Source organism: Loxodonta africana, chromosome 9 (assembly GCF_030014295.1).
Source record: "Loxodonta africana isolate mLoxAfr1 chromosome 9, mLoxAfr1.hap2, whole genome shotgun sequence".
Classification (NCBI taxonomy): domain Eukaryota; kingdom Metazoa; phylum Chordata; class Mammalia; order Proboscidea; family Elephantidae; genus Loxodonta; species Loxodonta africana.
This window is the reverse complement of record NC_087350.1, coordinates 67494482-67511945: the sequence shown is the minus strand read 5'-3', so window position 1 is coordinate 67511945 and position 17464 is coordinate 67494482.

The following is a 17464-nucleotide window of genomic DNA, read 5'->3' as shown; positions in this document are numbered from 1 at the left end:
ACTCATAACTACTATCTCCTGAATTCAGGACCTGTCACATAATTTGCACAGCCCAGTGCAAATTGAAAATGTAGGGCCCCTTATTAGAAATTAAAAAATTAAGACAGTAACAGTAGTGCATTAAACCAAGCACTGGGCCCTTCTAAGCAAGGTGCCCTATGTGACTGCAGGTCACATACCCATGAAGCCAGCCCTGTTGTTGTTAGGTGCCATTGAGTAGGTTCCAACTCATAGCGACCCTATGCACAACAGAAGGAAACACTGCCTAGTCCTACATTGTCTTCGTAATCGTTGAGTTCAATTCTTTTAAAGAATAGTTTAGACCATGGTAAGTCCGTGCTCAAAAATCTTTCAATGGCTCCACATTGTCTAGAGTTCTAATTTTAGGACTCTGAATAAAAAAAAAAAAAAAATTTTTTTTTTATATAAATTCTGATCTCAACCAACCTTCTGTGCTTTCTCTTCTAGAACTCCCCTTTATATGCCCTATACTTTTTCCTAATGAGCCCAATGTTCATTGCTGTAGAGTTGCTTCTGACTTGTAGCGACCCTATAGTACAAAGTAGAACTCCTCCCATAGGGTTCCTAAGGCTGTAATTTTTACAGAAACAAACTGCCACATCTTTCTCCCACAGAGTGACTGATGAGTTAGAACCACCGACCTTTTGGTTAGCAGCCGAGTGCTCAACCACTGTGCCACCAGGTCTCCTTTCTTCCTAAAAGATTTTCTCAATCTCCCCCATGTAACCTTTCCTACCTCTGTGCCTTTGTGTGTGCTACTTCCCCATCACCACAAATCCTATATGAAGTCTTCCTTGGTCCTTTAATTTTTAAGAAATCTTTCCTTCTCTGAATTTCTAATAGCATTTTAGCAGAGTCCTTTTTTTAGTCATTCATTATTTAAGGATCTTCCAAGTCTGTGACAGAGGCTATGGGAGGCACAAAGATAAGCACTCTATTCTGTTCTGTGAGTCTACTGCTAGACTCCATTAAGCTCCTTGAGAACAAGTCTTTGCAGTGAGTGCTCAATAAATACTTGTGGATTCAAAAAATGAGTCAATAAATGAATGGTTGCAGATTGACTTTGAAGAAAAGGGCGCACATATATTTGTTAAGCAAACATTTATTGAGCATCTACTATGCGTTAGATTCTCTTCTAAGAGCTGGAAGTATAGGGGTGTGAAAGACAGAGCAGCCCTTGCTTACTTGGAGGTTACCTTTTACTGCAGGGGGGCAGAAAGCAAACAACCGGACAAACGAGAAATATAATAGCTGTTGCTAAATGCATTGGATATCATTGTGAAAGACTGGTGTACTTGAGGGGGTCTGGGAGACTATCCTTGGAAACCCTGTGGGGCAGTTCTACTCTGTCCTATAGGGTTGCTATGAGTTGGAATCAACTGGACAGCAATCGGTTTGCAGGGAGACTATTCTGAATTGAATAGGGAGGGAAGATGACACGGTGAGGTGACATTTAAGATGAGCTCTGAATAACAAGAAGGAGAAGATTTGGGAAGGTGAAGGGCGGAGTGTTCAATGCAGAGAAAAATAGGCAGTGGAAAGGCCCTAGAGTGGGAATAAGTTTGGAGTGTTTGAGGAAGAGCAGAAAGGTCAGAGTGGCTAGAGCAAAGAGGGGGTAGGGAGAGTAATATGAGATGAATGGGAGGAGGTCAGAGAGGTTATTTAGGGCTCTGTAAGCCAGGATATCAGGATAAGGAATTTTTGTTTTTATTCTGTTATGGGATACTTTTGGTGGAAGGGATGGGAATGGATTTAAGCAGGGGAGGGATGATTTCAGTTTCATTCTTTGTAGGTAATGGACTTTGAGATGACAAGGAGATAAATTAGACTGCAGTAATCAGGGGAGAACTGATGGTGGCTTGGACTAGGATGGTAGTGGCTTGATTGAATATTCAGGGGGTTGTTGGTGCTTGAGGGGTAGAGAAGATTAGGGGAGACATAGGTTTGGGGGCTGTTAGAGAGACATTCTACCAAATGGAATGGGAAAGCCTGGATAGATTTACAAACCTGACAAAGAGAAAACCCCAGGCAACCCAGCTTTCACATGCCTTTCATCAGCTAAGTCTGGGGAGGCTGGAGGAGTAAAAAGAATAAAGAATCCTGTCTCTTGGAAAGTATCTTGGGGGATTTCTCTTCTTTATACCAATGTCACATTGAGAATCATATAAAGTCTTCTGGTCAGAGAGCTGCCTACAGGTGTAGCTTGAAGGTACAGCAAAGAGGGCAATGTCTTTAGTCATTACACATTATAACATCTGTGGGAAGAACTAAAACTTTTGATATGTTGGTCACGAATAGTTTCTAACTGAATCCACTTATCACTACATTAAAAAAGAGGCTGACTCATTTGAAAAGTGAGTTGGATGAATCCATTCTCCCGCAAAGGTGTGTGTGTGTGTGTGTGTGTGTGTGTGTGTCTATGGTGATGTGCATCTCACCTTAAATAAAAAATCCTGGCTTTAAGACGATAAAGGCTTATTTCATATGGCAGCCTTCTTGCATATGGCTGATGGCTACAGCATGTGGAATTACTTAAAACTGAAATCTTTAATTGAAAATGAGGACTTGACACTCAATTTGTCATCTTTATCTCTGAGGTATAAAGGGAACTTCAGAACACAAGCCAAAACAAGTTGCTATTTTATCAAGGCGGTGAGTATCTTTTCACAGGTTTAATGAAGGCTTCTTCATTTGATAACCTTTCAGAAGCTCCCTTCCCGTGGCTGTAGAGGTTGTTTTATGTGTACTGGACACAGGCAGCTTGGAAGAATGTGTCTTGTTTCAAGGACTTCACCAAGCGTAAGGGCAGCAAAAGAAATTGTTCAGAACTGTGAAACCCAGAAATTCCCTCCTGCATATTTCAGCTTGTATCAGGATTGTATTAGTTACCTATTAACTGTGTAACAAATTATCATAAGCTTAGTGGCTTAAAACAACACATACTTAATAGCTCACCATTTCTGTGGGTCAAGAGTCTGGGAATGGTTTAGCTGAATCCTCTGCTCTGTGGTTACTCGCGAGGCTGTAATCAAATTGTAAGCTGGGGCTGTAATTGCATCTCAAAGCTCAACTGGGGAAGAATCCACTTCTAAGCTTATTCAGGTTGTTGGCAGAATTCAGTTCCTGTAGATCTATTGGACTGAGGGCCTCACTTCCATGCCATGTGTGCCTCTCCAATATGGCCACTTACTTCATCAAAGGATGTAAGCAATAGAGTCTGCTTATAAGAGAGATTATAACCTAATTATAGAGGTGACATCCTGTCACCTCTGCCATATTCTATTGGCCAGCCCACACTTATGGGGAGGGGATTACACAAAGGTGAGAATACCAAGAGGTGGATATTATTGGGGGCTGTCTTAGAGTCAGCCCACCACAAGTACAGTGTTTCTGGTTGAGGGAGCCACAGTAATATCCTCTTTTAAAGAATGTACTGTGTGTTCCTGCGTTTCAAAAGTATTTGTGGAGAATTTTCACAGGCAAATTTTACCGTTGAAGAAGCTATGATGCCCTGGTGACAAATTTATACAGTGAAAGCTGTGAGAGCTGGAACTTGACTGGACTGCTTTGTTTTTCCAGGTCTCGCAAGTTTTCCACTTTTAACAGAGTGCAGTCTTACCACTTTTCTATCACTTGTTTTAGTGAAAAATATTTGCATTTTCCTTCTCTGACAAGTTTCTGCCTTACGCAGGTTCTGGCTTTCCCAGGTTTTGTTGTTGTTGTTGTTAGGTGGTATTGAGTCGGTTCTGAGTCATAGCAACCCTATCTATGCACAACAGAACGAAATACTGCCCGGTCCTGCGCCATCTTCACAATTGTTGCCATGCTTGAGCCCATTGTTGCCGCCTCTGTGTCAATCCATCTGGCTGAGGGCCTTCCTCTTTTTCGCTGACCCTCTACTTTACCAAGCGTGATGTCCTTCTCCAGGGACTGATCTTTCCTGATAACATGCCCAAAGTATGTGAGATGTAGTTTTGCCATCCTTGCTTCTAGGGAGCATTCTGGCTGTACTTCTTTCAAGAGAGATTAGTTCGTTCTTTTGGCAGTCCGTAGTATATTCAATATACTTTGCCAACACCACAGTTAACAGGTGTCAATTCTTTTTCGATCTTCCTTATTCATTGTCCAGCTTTCACATGCATATGAATCGATTGAAAGCACTATGGCTTGGGTCAGGTACACCTTAGGCCTTAAGGTGACATCTTTGCTTTTCGACACTTTAAAGAGGTCTTTTGCAGCCAATTTGTGCAATGCAATGCATCTTTTGATTTCTGGAATGCTGCTTCCATGGCGTTGATTGTGGATCCAAGTAAAATGAAATCCTTGACAATCTCAATGTTTTCTCCATTTGTCATGATGTTGCTTATTGGTCCGGTTGTGAGGATTTTTGTTTTCTTTATGTTGAGGTGTAATCCGTACTGAAGGCTGTGGTCTTTGATCTTCACAAATAAGTGCTTCAAGTCATCTTCACTTTCATCAAGGAGGGTTGTGTCATCTGTATAGCGCAGATTGTTAGAGTCTCCCTCCAATCCTAATGCCCCATCTTTCTTCATAATAGTCCAGCTTCTTGGCTTATTTGCTTAGCATACAGATTGAATAGGTATGGTGAAAGGATACGACTCTGACACACACTTTTCTTGACTTTAAACCATGCAATATCCCCTTGTTCTCTTTGAATGGCTGCCTCTTGATCCATGTACAGATTCCTCATGAGCACAATTAAATGTTCCAGAATTCTCATTCTCCTCAACTTTATGCATAATTTGTTATGATCCAAACAGTCGAATGCCTTAGCATAGTAAAACACAGGTAAACATCTTTCTGCTCTTCTCTGCTTTCAGCCAAGATCCATCTGACATCAGCAATGATATCCCTGGTTCCATGTCCTCTTCTAAATCCAGCTTCAATTCCTAGCAGCTCCCTGTCGATGTACTGCTGTAGCTGCTTTTGAATGATCTTCAGCAAAACTTTCCTTGCATGTGATATTAATGATATTGTTTGATAATTTCCACATATGGTTGGGTCACCTTTCTTGGGAATAGGCATAAATATGGATCTTTTCCAGTTGGTTGATTGGGTAGCTGTCTTCCAAATTTCTTAGCATGAACAAATGAGCACTTCCAGCGCTGCATTTGTTTATTGAAACATCTCAATTGGTATCCCATCAATCCCCGGAGCCTTGTTTTTTGCCACTGCCTTCAGTGCAAGTTAGACTTCTTCCTGCAGTACCATTGGTTCCTGATCATATGTTACCTCCTGATATGGTTGAACGTCGACCAATTCTTTTTGGTATGGTGACTCTGTGCATTTCTTCCATCTTCTTTTGATGTTTCCTGTGTCATTTAATATTTTCCCTGTAGAATCCTTCAGTAGTGCAACTCGAGGCTTAAATTTTTTCTTCAGTTCTTTCAGCTCGAGAAATGCCGAGTGTGTTCTTCCCTTTTGGTTTTCTAACTCCAGGTTGTTGTACATGTCATCATAACACTTTACTTTGTTTTCTTGAGCTGCCCTTTGAAATCTTCTGTTCAGCTCTTTTACTTCATCATTTTTTTCCTTTTGCTTTAACTACTCCACCTTCAAGAGCAGGTTTCAGAGACTCTTCTGACATCCATTTAGGTCTTTTCTTTCTTTCCTGTCTTTTTAATGACCTTTTGCTTTCTTCATGTATGATGTCCTTGATGTCATTCCACAACTTGTCTGGTCTTCCGTCATTAGTGTTCAACGTGTTAAATCTATTCTTGAGATGGTCTCTAAATTCAGGTGGGATATACTCAAGGTCATCCTTTGACTCTCGTGGGCTTGTTCTAATTTTCTTCAGTTTCAACTTGAACATGCATATGAGTAATTGAAGGCTTGATGTGGAGTCAGCCCCTGGCTTTGTTCTGACTGATGATATTGAGCTTTTCCGTTGTCTCTTTTCACAAATATAGTCAATTTGATTTCTGTGTATTCCATCTGGCAAGGTCCATGTGTATAGTCGCCTCTTATGTTGGTGAAAAAAGGTATTTGCAGTGAAGAAGTTGTTGGTCTTGCAAAATTCAATCATGTGCTCTCCAGCATCATTTCTATCACCAAGGCCATATTTTCCAATACTGATCCTTCTTTGTTTGCAGTTTTCGTATTCCAATCACCAGTAATCACCAGTGCATCCTGATTGCATGTTCGATCTATTTCATGCTGTAGATGTTGGTAAAAATCTTCAATTTCTTCATCTTTGGCCTTAGTGGTTGGTGTGTAAATTTTAATAATTGTCATATTAACTGGTCTTCCTTGTAGGCATACGGATATTATCCTATCACTGATAGCATTGCACTTCAAGATAGCTCTTGAAGTGTTCTTTTTGATGACAAATGCAACGCCATTCCTCCTCAAGTTGTCATTCCCGGCATAGTAGACCATATGATTGTCCAATTCAAAAGGACCCATACCAGTCCATTTCAGCTCACTATTTTGATCTTTATGCATTCCATTTCATTTTTGACAATTTTCAATTTTCCTAGATTCATACTTCATACATCCCAGGTTCCAATTATTAATGGATGTTTGCAGCCGTTTCTTCATATTTTGCATCGTGCCAGCTCAGGAAATGAAGGTCCTGAAAGCTTGACTCCATCCACATCATTAAAGTCAGTTCTACTTTGAGGAGGCAGCTCTTCCACCAGTCGTATTTTGAGTGCCTTCTAACCTGAGAGGCTCATCTTCCAGCGCTATATCAGACAGTGTTCTGCTGCTGTTCATAATGTTTTCACTGACTAGTTCTTTTCAGAAATAGACTGCCAGGTCCTTCTTCCTAGTCTGTCTTAGTCTGGAAGCTTATCTGAAACCTGTTCGCCATGAGTGATCCTGCTGGTATTTGAATACTGGTAGCATAGCTTCCAGGATCATAGCGACACACAAGCCCCTACAGTACTACAAACTGACAGACACGTGGGGGGCCCCAGGTTTTACTGTATCTATATTTCAGCTCTTCTCTCATCTTTCCAATGAAATGCTATTTCCCAGTTCTCTCCAATGAATCTATTTTTCTCTCATTTTTCCTTTCATCACTAATCCAATGGGGGAAATGTATGATCAAATTAGAACCTGGGAAGAGCTCAGATTCCTCGAGGCCGGGCAGGTGGTGGGTGGTATTGTGTTTGCTCAGGGCAGTTCTATGACCTTGGCTTTTCTCATTTTCGTTATTTCTTTTTATGCTTGTGAGGTTCTGAGTCAGACACCCACACAGCTCCAGAGCGTTTCCTAGTGATGTCTTGACAAGGCATTTCCAGAGAATGCCATGCTTTACCCTCTGGAGTTTTGAAGCTTACTGGATATGTTACTATTGGTTTTCCTCGTAGGCTATTAAAAGTTATAGATGACATTCTGACTGATGACAAATATGTATTAAGACCTTATATGTCTTTTGCAAGTGGAAAAACCTTCCAAGGAAAAATTATTTTTGTTGTTGTTGTTTTTGGTTACCATAACAATCAAGTAGGAGTCCCTGGGTGGTGCAAACAGGTAATGTGCTCGGCTGCTAACTGAAAGATTGGAAGTTCAGGTCTACCCAGACGTGCCTTGAAAGAAATTCCTGGATCTAGTTCCAAAAAATCAACGATTGAAAACCTGTGGTGCAGTGAATTACTTAATATGGCCATTTTAGCCATGCATGGTCTTGTAACTCCTATGAAATGATTGGATGGGACTTTGCAAATAAGGTGCTTGTAGCCCACTGAGGGGATTGGACAGCTTGCTAACAACGCAGATAAGGTGCATAGAATGCTTGCAGAAGTGGGACCATGTAAATAAGGTGTATGGAGCCCTAACGAGGGGATTGGTCAGTTTTGCCATCCCGCTAGGTTTAAAATGAGCCATCTAGAGGTAGAAAGGGAGAAGGTAGAAAGGGGGAGTTCACCACCACCAAGAGAAAAAAGCTAGAATTGAAAAGTGTCTTTTGGACTCAGGGTCCCTGTGTGGAGAACGTCCTAGACCCAGGCAACAAAGAGAGAGAGAGCTGTAATACTGGAGCCTGCAAGAAGCAGTGGCAGTGAAATGGTGGCAACAGAACCAGGAAACTGGTGTGAGACAGTGCAGTGGACTTCCCGGTCCACGGATCAAAATGGCAACAGTGGGCATGCCGATCCACGGAGCGTGAAAGCTGAGTGTCTTCGGGCCCAGGCTTCATGGTGGAATGGTGTGCCTCTGGACTCTTACTGGCAGAGCTAAAGAGCTTTGTAACATTTGCCCAAGTGGGGCAGGGGCCAAGGAGCTGAGGGGCTGAGGGCCAGAGAGAGAGGTTTGACTGTCTTGATCTAAGAACTATATCCTGAGTCATTCCTGCTCATGAATTGTAACCTGTTACTTCCCTAATAAACACCGTAAATGTGAGTATGGGCTGTGAGTTCTGCGTGGCCATTGCAGTGAATTGTCGAACCCAGCCGAGAAATAGTGCCATGGGAGGGAGGGTTGGTGTCAGAATTGGTAAAAAGGTTGGAGAGAGGAGGTATGTCTGACCTCTGCCTCATAGGGATCAGCTTTGGGCTGATATGCTGATGATCTTGATTCTCACTCCTCTGACGCCACCACGCCATTTTTACAAAACCCTATGGAGTGATGGAGTACAGCTCTACTTTGACACACTCGGGGCCACTGTGGGTCAGAACCCACTTGAGAAGGTGATTAGAGTCTTCAAAAGGAAAGGCAAGCTGACCAATCCCTGAGTCTGTGGGGAAGCCTAGAGGCAGTTCTCAAATAGGTTAGTGTACATTAGAATCACCTGGGAGAGTTTTCTCTTTTAATGCCAGTTATCCATCTCCATCCCTAGGTATTTTGATTCGGGAGTCTAAATATGGCCTAAAAATCTGTATTTGCATTTCATATTTCTCACAGTCCAGATGTTGGTGGACTACAAAGCAATCTAGTAACAGCAAGGCCTTAGCAAAATAGATCACATGTAAACCCTAAGAAGGGAAATATATCCCGCTCCCAAATCCAAAGAATATATTTGCTTTTTGTTTTTCCCTCAGTTATTTCAGATATATAATCACAAACACAATAAAAACATCTAAATCTACTTATTATTTTTGACCTGAGGTGTAGTATAGCAGTGCTTATTAGATGAAGGAAACCTGAAAGCTGAAATTAAACAATGGTTATTTAATTTGATCATTCATCTACTCCATCTAAGAAGCATTCATTCACTTCCTCTCTTTCCTTTCATTGAAGAACATAGTTACCTATAAGTTATGAATGAAGCCAGCAGCCTTTCACAGCTAGACAAAAAATGCCAGCTTTGGACAACCAGACAATGTCTCCTCTATATCTGTGTCTCTAAATCACACTCTGATACCCAGTGCTGTTGTTCTCCCTGAGAGAAAACAAACCTAAATTTTGGAATTACAAAGACTCAGAGGGTGAAGTCTTTGGTCTGCTAAAGGGAAAAAGAGCAAGACACAAGACAGTGAATATAATATAAACAAGCATCCATCCACATGTGTGTATATATGCTTGTAATATTTGTATGATCCCAGAAAAAGAGGTGGAAGATAGATTCTGGTCTGTTAATACTGTTTTGTTTTCTTATTGAGTGTTTGTGTGAGAGGGGTGGTGATGAGAGTGTCATGGGAAATTATTAACCTTTACCTTGCAATATTTCATTTGTTTATAGTAAACCTATATGTTTTTGTGAAGGGCAGTGCTATTTCAGTGGTAGAATTTTTACCTTCCACGCAGGAGACCCAGGTTCAATTCCTGGTCGACGTATTTCTTGCACAGCCATCACCCTTCTGTCAGTGGAGGCTTGCTTGTTGCTATGACACTGAACAGTTTCAGCAGAGCTTCCAGACTAAGAGAGACTAGGAAGGAAGGCTTGTCACTCTACTCTTCAAAATCAGCCAGTGAAAACCCTATGGATTGCAACTTCTGATCCTGTTGTGCATGGGGTCACCAAGAATCAGGGACCAACTCAAGGCAGCTAACAACGTACATATATATATAGTGCTTAAAGTGAAAGTTTACAAATCAAGTCGGTCTCTCATACAAAAACTTATACACACCTTGCTATGTACTCCTAGCTGCTCTCCTCCTAATGAGACAGCATACTCCTCCTCTCCACCCTGTATTCCCCGTGTCCATTCAGCCAGCTTCTGTCCCCCTCTCCCTTCTCCTTTCACCTCCAGACAGGAGCTGCCAACATAGTCTCATGTGTCTACTTGAGCTGAGAAGTTCACTCCTTACCAGCATTATTTTCTATCCTATGGTCCAGTCCAATCCCTGTCTGAAGAGTTGGCTTTGGGAATGGTTCCTGTCTTGGGCTAACAGAAGGTCTGGGGACCATGACCTCCAGGGTCCTTCTAGTCTCAGTCAGACCATTAAGTCTGGTCTTTTTACGAGAATTGGAGGTCTGCATCCCGCAGTTCTCCTGCTCCCTCAGGGGTTCTCTGTTGTGTTCCCTGTCAGGGCAGATATTGGTTGTAGCCAGGCACCATCTAGTTCTTCTGGTTTCACGCTGATGCAGTCTCTGGTTTATGTGGCCCTTTCTGTCTCTTGGGCTCATATTTACCTTGTGTCTTTGGTGTTTTTCATTCTCCTTTGCTCCAGGTGGGTTGAGACCAATTGGTAAATCTTAGATGGCCACTTGGTAGCATTTAAGACTCCAGACACTAGTCCCCAAAGTGGGATGTGGAACATTTACTTAATACATTTTGTTATGCCAGTTGACCTAGATGTCTCCTGAAACCATGGTCCCCAGACTCCCATCCCTGCTACTCTAGCCTTCAAAGCGTTCAGTTGTATTCAGGAAACTTCTTTGCTTTTGGTTTAGTCCAGTTGTGCTGACCTCTCCTGTATTGTATTTTGTCTTTTTCTTCACCTAAAATAGTTCTTGTCTACTATGTAATTAGTGAAAACTCCTCTCCCTTCCTCCCCACCCTTGTAACCATCAAAGAATACCTTCTTCTGTGTTTAAACTATCCTGAGTTCTTATAATAGTGGTCTTATACAATATTGGTCCTTTTGCAACTGACTAATTTCACTCAGCATAATGCCTTCCAGATTCCTCCATGTTATGAGATGTTTGACAGACTAATCATTGCTCTTAATCGTTGCATAGTATTCCATTATGTGAATATACCATAATTTATTTATGCATTCATCCATTGATGGGCACTTTGGTTGCTCCTCTCTTCTTGCTATTGTAAACAGTGCTGCAGTGAACATGGTGTGCATATATCTGTGTGTGTAAAGGCTCTTATTTCTCTAGGATATGTTCCAAGGAGTAGGATTGGTGGATCATATGGTAGTTCTATTTCTAGCTTTTTAAGGAAGCGCTAAATAGATTTCCAAAGTGGTTGTACCATTTTACATTCCCACCAGCAGTAACAACATATTTTTTATATTAAAAGAAAAGAATATTAATATGTATGGTAAATGCAAGGAAATCGCAGCCTTGAGGAAACAGGCATCTCATAAACATGCCTTGGCCATGTTACAGTTAGAAGAAGAGCCTGGATTAAAGGTAGATGTACTTCAATAGGCTCCCTGTCAAATGCCTTTGCTCAGTGTCTTTTTAGATTAGATTTTCCAATGATTTGGGAAAAACCTTTGGCTGTCCTCTTTCCTCAAAGTATGGATACTACAAGAGATAACATTGTCTCCAAGAGGCCCAGTAGGGATTAACGCACAAACACAAAGTACCCCCCAAATCAGTAATAAGATGACAGGATTTCCTGATAAGACATTGAATATGCCCCAAAGTATTTGTATTTTATTTAAAATATAGTTGCCATTTCACAAATAGGAAAACATATGATGAGAATTACTACTAGTGTATCAGAGGCAGCACTGCATAGTGGTTTGGAGCCTGGGCCCTGGAGCTGGGCTGCTTGGATGTGAGTCTTGACTCCACTACTCCCCACCTGTGGGACTAAGTTATTTGACCTCTCCCAGTTTCAGTTTTCTCACCTTTAAAATGAGGATAGTAATGCTATTTACCTTATGGGGCTGTGATTAAATTAACTATATACAGAGTGTTCAGATCAGAGCAGGCATATGGTAAATGTTGGTTTAACAGGATGTAAAATTTCAGAGTGAGTTGCTAGACTACCATAGGTAGAACTTACAAAGAATGAGGAACCTATTTCACAATTCTTAGACCCCTTACCCGGGAGCACCTCACCTATTTTGAAATTATAGAAAGATTGAGAGTGTAGAGATAGGGAGAAGGGATTTTATGGGGAGAGTTGATTTGAAGAAAGCTGTATTCCCTTCTCTCAACTCCATGAGGAAGGTTGGGGGTTACCTGTCCCCTCAACATTAAGCCTAATGATATGAGGCATGAGAGGAATCACTCTATGTTCTCTGGAGTTAGGGGCACATTAGACAGGTGTCTGAAACGTACTCAGTAAATCTGGGGATGGAGAGGTGGGCCGGTGCAGGGATTCAGCAGAGGAGTGAAGGTGATCTGTTCTGCCTACGAAAAGGAATTGAACACTTTTTAAAATGATGAGTCAAAGGGCTTGTGAGCAACTCCTGGGGACTAATGTTAACCTTGCAAGAGAGCTGGCTGAATCTGTTTTATGCTTCCTGCCCCAAAGGCATCTTGACAAGGGAATTCTGTGGGTAGTGGACTGCTTGAAAAAGGTCTTTGTGAATTGAAGAAACAGCAGCACCCACGTCATCCATATGAAAGGACTTGGAGTCAATAAGACCAGAAGGAAAACTTCTGGGTACTTAAGAGAAAAATGGTCAGCAGTCTGCCTCCCCCCAAAATCATCTGCCTCCCAGAGGCCTAGGCACAAGATGATAACTGCCCCCACAGAAGAAGACTAGTTTTATCCTCTAATCCTCTCTCATCATTGGGCCTAGCATTGTAAAGGCCAAAAAGTCCCTATTAGCAGACATGGGAGATGAAGAAATGTCAAGTACAAAAGAGAGAAGGATTGTTTTGTCCTTCTGTTGCAAACTACCAGTCTGTAGTGGGACCTGGCTGGGCCAGGGAAAATTTTTGATGTTAAATCAAATTTGTAGCAGGAACTGGACGTTCTGGTTTCAGAACTGAGATTTTTGTTGGATACTGAAAGAGTCTAACTCTTTATTCTCTAAGAGTGACCAGAAAAAGTCCTGAGGCCTATCCAAGTTTTGAGACAGGGAAAGGGGAACAGAACCTTTGCCGAATGAGTCTTAAAAGGCAAGTTGTTGTTAGGTGCCTTCGAGTTGGTTCTGACTCATGGCGACCCTAGGTGCAACAGAACGAAACACTGCCAGGTCCTGAACCATCCTCAACTTTTGCTATGCTTGAGCGCGTTGTTGCAGCTACTGTGTCAATCCACCCCACTGAGGATCCTCCTTTTTTTTAATCACCCTCCACATTACCAAGCAGGATGTCCTTCTCCAGGAACTGGTACCTCCTGATAACGTGCCCAAAATACATGAGACAAAGTCTCACTATCCTCACTTCTAAGGAGCATTCTGGCTCTACTTCTTCCAAGACAGGCTTGTTGGTTCTTTTGGCAGTCCATGGTATATTCAATATTCTTCACCAACACCATAATTTAAAGACATCAATTCTTCCATCTTCACTATTTCTTTTTCAGCTTTCACATGTATATGAGGTGATTGAAAATACCATAGCTTGGGTCAGGCACACCTCCGTCCTCAAAGTGACATCCTTGCTTTTCAACACTTTAAGGAGGTTTTTTTTACAGTAGATTTTCCAAATGTAATACGTCATATGATTTCTTGACTGCTGCTTCCATGGGTGTTGATTTTGGATTGAAGTTAAATGAAATCCTTGACAACTTCAATCTTTTCTCTGTTTATCATGATGTTCCTTATTGGTCCAGTTGTGAGAATTTTTGTTTATTTATGTTGATGCGTAATCCAGACTGAAGGCTGTAGCCTTTGATCTTCATCAATACGTGCTTCAAGTCCTCTATCAGCAAGCAAGGTTGTGTCATCTGCATATCTCAGGTTGTTGATGAGTCTTCCCCCAATCCTGATGTCACCTTCTTCTTCATATAGTCTAGCTTCTCAGATTATTTGCTCAGCATAGAGATTGAATAGATTGAATGATGAAAGGATTCAACACTGATGCACACCTTTCCTAACTTTAAACCACACAGTATCCCCTCGTTCTGTTCGAGCAACTGCTTTTGGTCTGTGTGCAGGTTCCTCATGAGCACAATTAAGTTTTTTGAAATCTCATTCTTTGCAATGTTATCCATAATTTGTTATGGTCCACAGAGTCGAATGCCTTTGCATAGTCAGTAAAACACAGGGAAACACTTTTCCAGTATTTTCTGCTTTCAGCCAAGATCCATCTGACATCATCAGTGATATCCCTCATTCCATGTCCTCTTCTGAATCCAGGTTGAATTTTTGGCAATACCCTGTCTATGTACTGTACTGTTGCAACTGCTTTTGAATGATCTTCAGAAAAATTTTACTTGTGTGTGATATTGCTTAACCACTGTGCCATCAGGTCTCCTAAATTAATGATATTGTTCAATAATTTCTGCATTCTGTTGGATTGCCCTTCTTCGGAATGGGCACAGATATGGATCTCTTCCAGTTGGTTGGCCAGGAAGCTGTCATCCAAATTTCTTGGTATAGACAAGTGAGCACCTCTAGAGCTGCATCCATTTGCTGAAATATCTCAGTTGGTGTTGTGCAAATTCCTGGAGCCTTGTTTTTCAACATTCCCTTCAGTGCAGCTTGGACTTCTTCCTTCAGTACTATTGATTCTTGACCATATGCTACCTCCTGAAATGGTTGAATGTAGATCAGTTCTTTTTGGTACAGTTGACTCTGTATATTCCTTCCATCTTCTTTTGATGCTTCCTGCACTGTTCAGTATTTTCAAATCCTTCAGTATTGCAACTGGAGGCTTGAATTTTTCTTCAGTTCTTTCAGCTTGAGAAATGCCGAGCATGTTCTTCCCTTTTGGTGTTCTAACTCCAGGTCTTTGCACATGTCATTCTAATACTTTACTTTGTCTTCTCAAGCTACTCTTTGAAATCTTCTGCTTAGCTTCCCTTTTATGTCATCATTTCTTCCATTGCATTAAGTTCTGCTCTACTCTGAGAAGGCAGCTCTTCCCTTGTCGTATTTTGAGTGCCTTCCAACCTGAGGGCTCATCTTTTGGCACTGTATCAGACAATGTTCTGTTGCTATTCATAAGGTTTTCACTGGTCAATATTTTACAAAGTAGACTGTTAAGTCCTTCTTTCTAGTCTGTCTTAGTCTGGAAGCTCCATTGAAACCTATCTACCATGGGTGACCCTGCTGGTTTTTGAATACTGGTGACATAGCTTCCAGCATCACAGCAAGACAGAAGCCACCATAGTATGACAAACTGACAGACATGTGGGAAAAAGGCAAGTAGAAGGCAAAAAAAAAAAAAAAGTTGCATATTAATTATATCCTGCTAGTAGTGTCGCTATGAGTCAGAATCAACTCGACAGCAATGGGTTGGGTTATTTGTTGGTTGTAGTAGTGCACATCCAATCAGACTGGTTATTTAGCTATTACTAACAAAAAAAATTTTTTTTTCTTTTTTTATCATTATAACCCATTAAAAAGTTCAATTTCTAATTTAAGAAATTGATAGAAAATACAAGATGCTTCCAGAAACCTCTTTGAAGAGGTAGTGCATTCTTGGATTCTATTATCCTTGCAGTGTGGACTTAATTCTTACAACCCAGGGGGGAATGTATAGGGTGGCTTACTGTCCCACTGTGCCTGGGACTGAGGGGTTTCTGAAGACCAAGGGCTCTCAGTGCTAAAACTGGAAAAGTCCCATTAAAACAGGGATAGTTGGTCACCCAAAAGGACCATCAGAGGCACACCTTGAAGAAGAAAGACGACAGAAGGGAATGATTGCTAACTAGGCAGATGGAGGTAAGGTATTGGGTAGTGTGGCAGGTTAGACCTCGAACTGAGACCCAAAACTTTAAGATCCCTGGGGCTGACTCTTGATGTGGAAAAGCAAGCCCTGTCAAGACCTCCTGTCACCTACAGCAGTGGAAATGCATTCTTTGCAACTCCATTCTAAATCTAGGTTGATATGGCTTCCTTTAATTTACATTTTTAATGTCCAGTGAACAATTCCAATAAGGAAATGTTGCAGACCCAGCCTAAACCAGCGCTTTGAACTGGCTTGGTCTGGTTTGAACCCCTGCTGGGAATTTGCATTTCTAACACATTCCCTGTTGATAATTTGCATTTCTGTCCCAGATATACTGAATCAGAACCTACATTTTTAACAAGATGCCCAGGTAATTCTTATGTATCACTTCCTGAGAACTTGTTAGAAGTATAAATTCTCAGCAGGTGTTCAAACCGGAACAAACTGGTTTGAAGCCCTGGTCTAAACTGAGAGGGAGGTGCTGACAAAGGATACACTGAAGGACCTAATGCAGAGGCTGCCTGTTTTGTTTATGTTTGAGTTAAACCCCCAAGGTCTTCTGGAGAATCTGTAAACAACTGAAATTGCTTTCTCTGATGACGAATTCAGCTGCCTAAGGGCAGAGTACCCCGACTGGCCTTTTTACTGGCTGACAGCTAATCAGCATTTATCCAAGACTGAAAAGCAAAGTCTATTGTTCAAAAGTGCCTGTGGGTTTTCCTTCTCTCCTCCCTCCTTCTGATATTGAAATCCTGTTTTTGCCTTCATGAGATGAAATCAGTCTATTATTGTTTTCCCTTGCATACAAGTAAGTAGCATGCTAATAATTTTATTTTATGCCTTTGAGTTATTTTTTGACAGTTATTCCTTGCGATTCCACTGAGATACAGCCCACCACAGAAATGTGTAGACTAAAGTGAACTGCCTTAGTTACCTTGTGTTTCCATAACAGAAATACCAAGAGTGGGTGGCTTCGAAGAATAGAATTTTATTTTTTCACACTTTTGGAGGCTAAAAGTCCAAATCAGGGTCACAATTATGTTTATTCCTTCTGTAAGCCTCTTTTCTAATTTTTGGCATCTGCTGGTTATCCTTGGCATTCTTTGGCATCTGTCTTCCCCCTGTGCATGTGTCAGTATGTCTTTTATGCTGTTTTTATAATTCAGAAGTGATTAGGTTTACGATGCACCCTACTCCAGAAAGCCTCTATTTCCAAATAGGTCATATTTCTAGGTATAGGTGTTAGGATTTCAACATGTATTTTGGGGAGGGAACAAAATTCAATCCATAACATACACCCTGTTGATACTTGGTTCCCTTATTGGGTCTTGGCTAATGTTCCCTTGGCTCCTCTAAGAGGTCTCATGTGTGATGATTGAACTCTCTGGCCCTGGCACTCAAAATCTGATCCTTGGGCAAGTCTATGGCTGTTTCTGGATGAAGAGGGCTGATTGAATCCACCCTAGTGGCAGCAGTGATGGAATCTGGGTTTTAATTTTATGGCCTGACAATTAGGCGATTTCTGTCAAGTGACAACCAATAGAAAATCTGCAGTCTGGT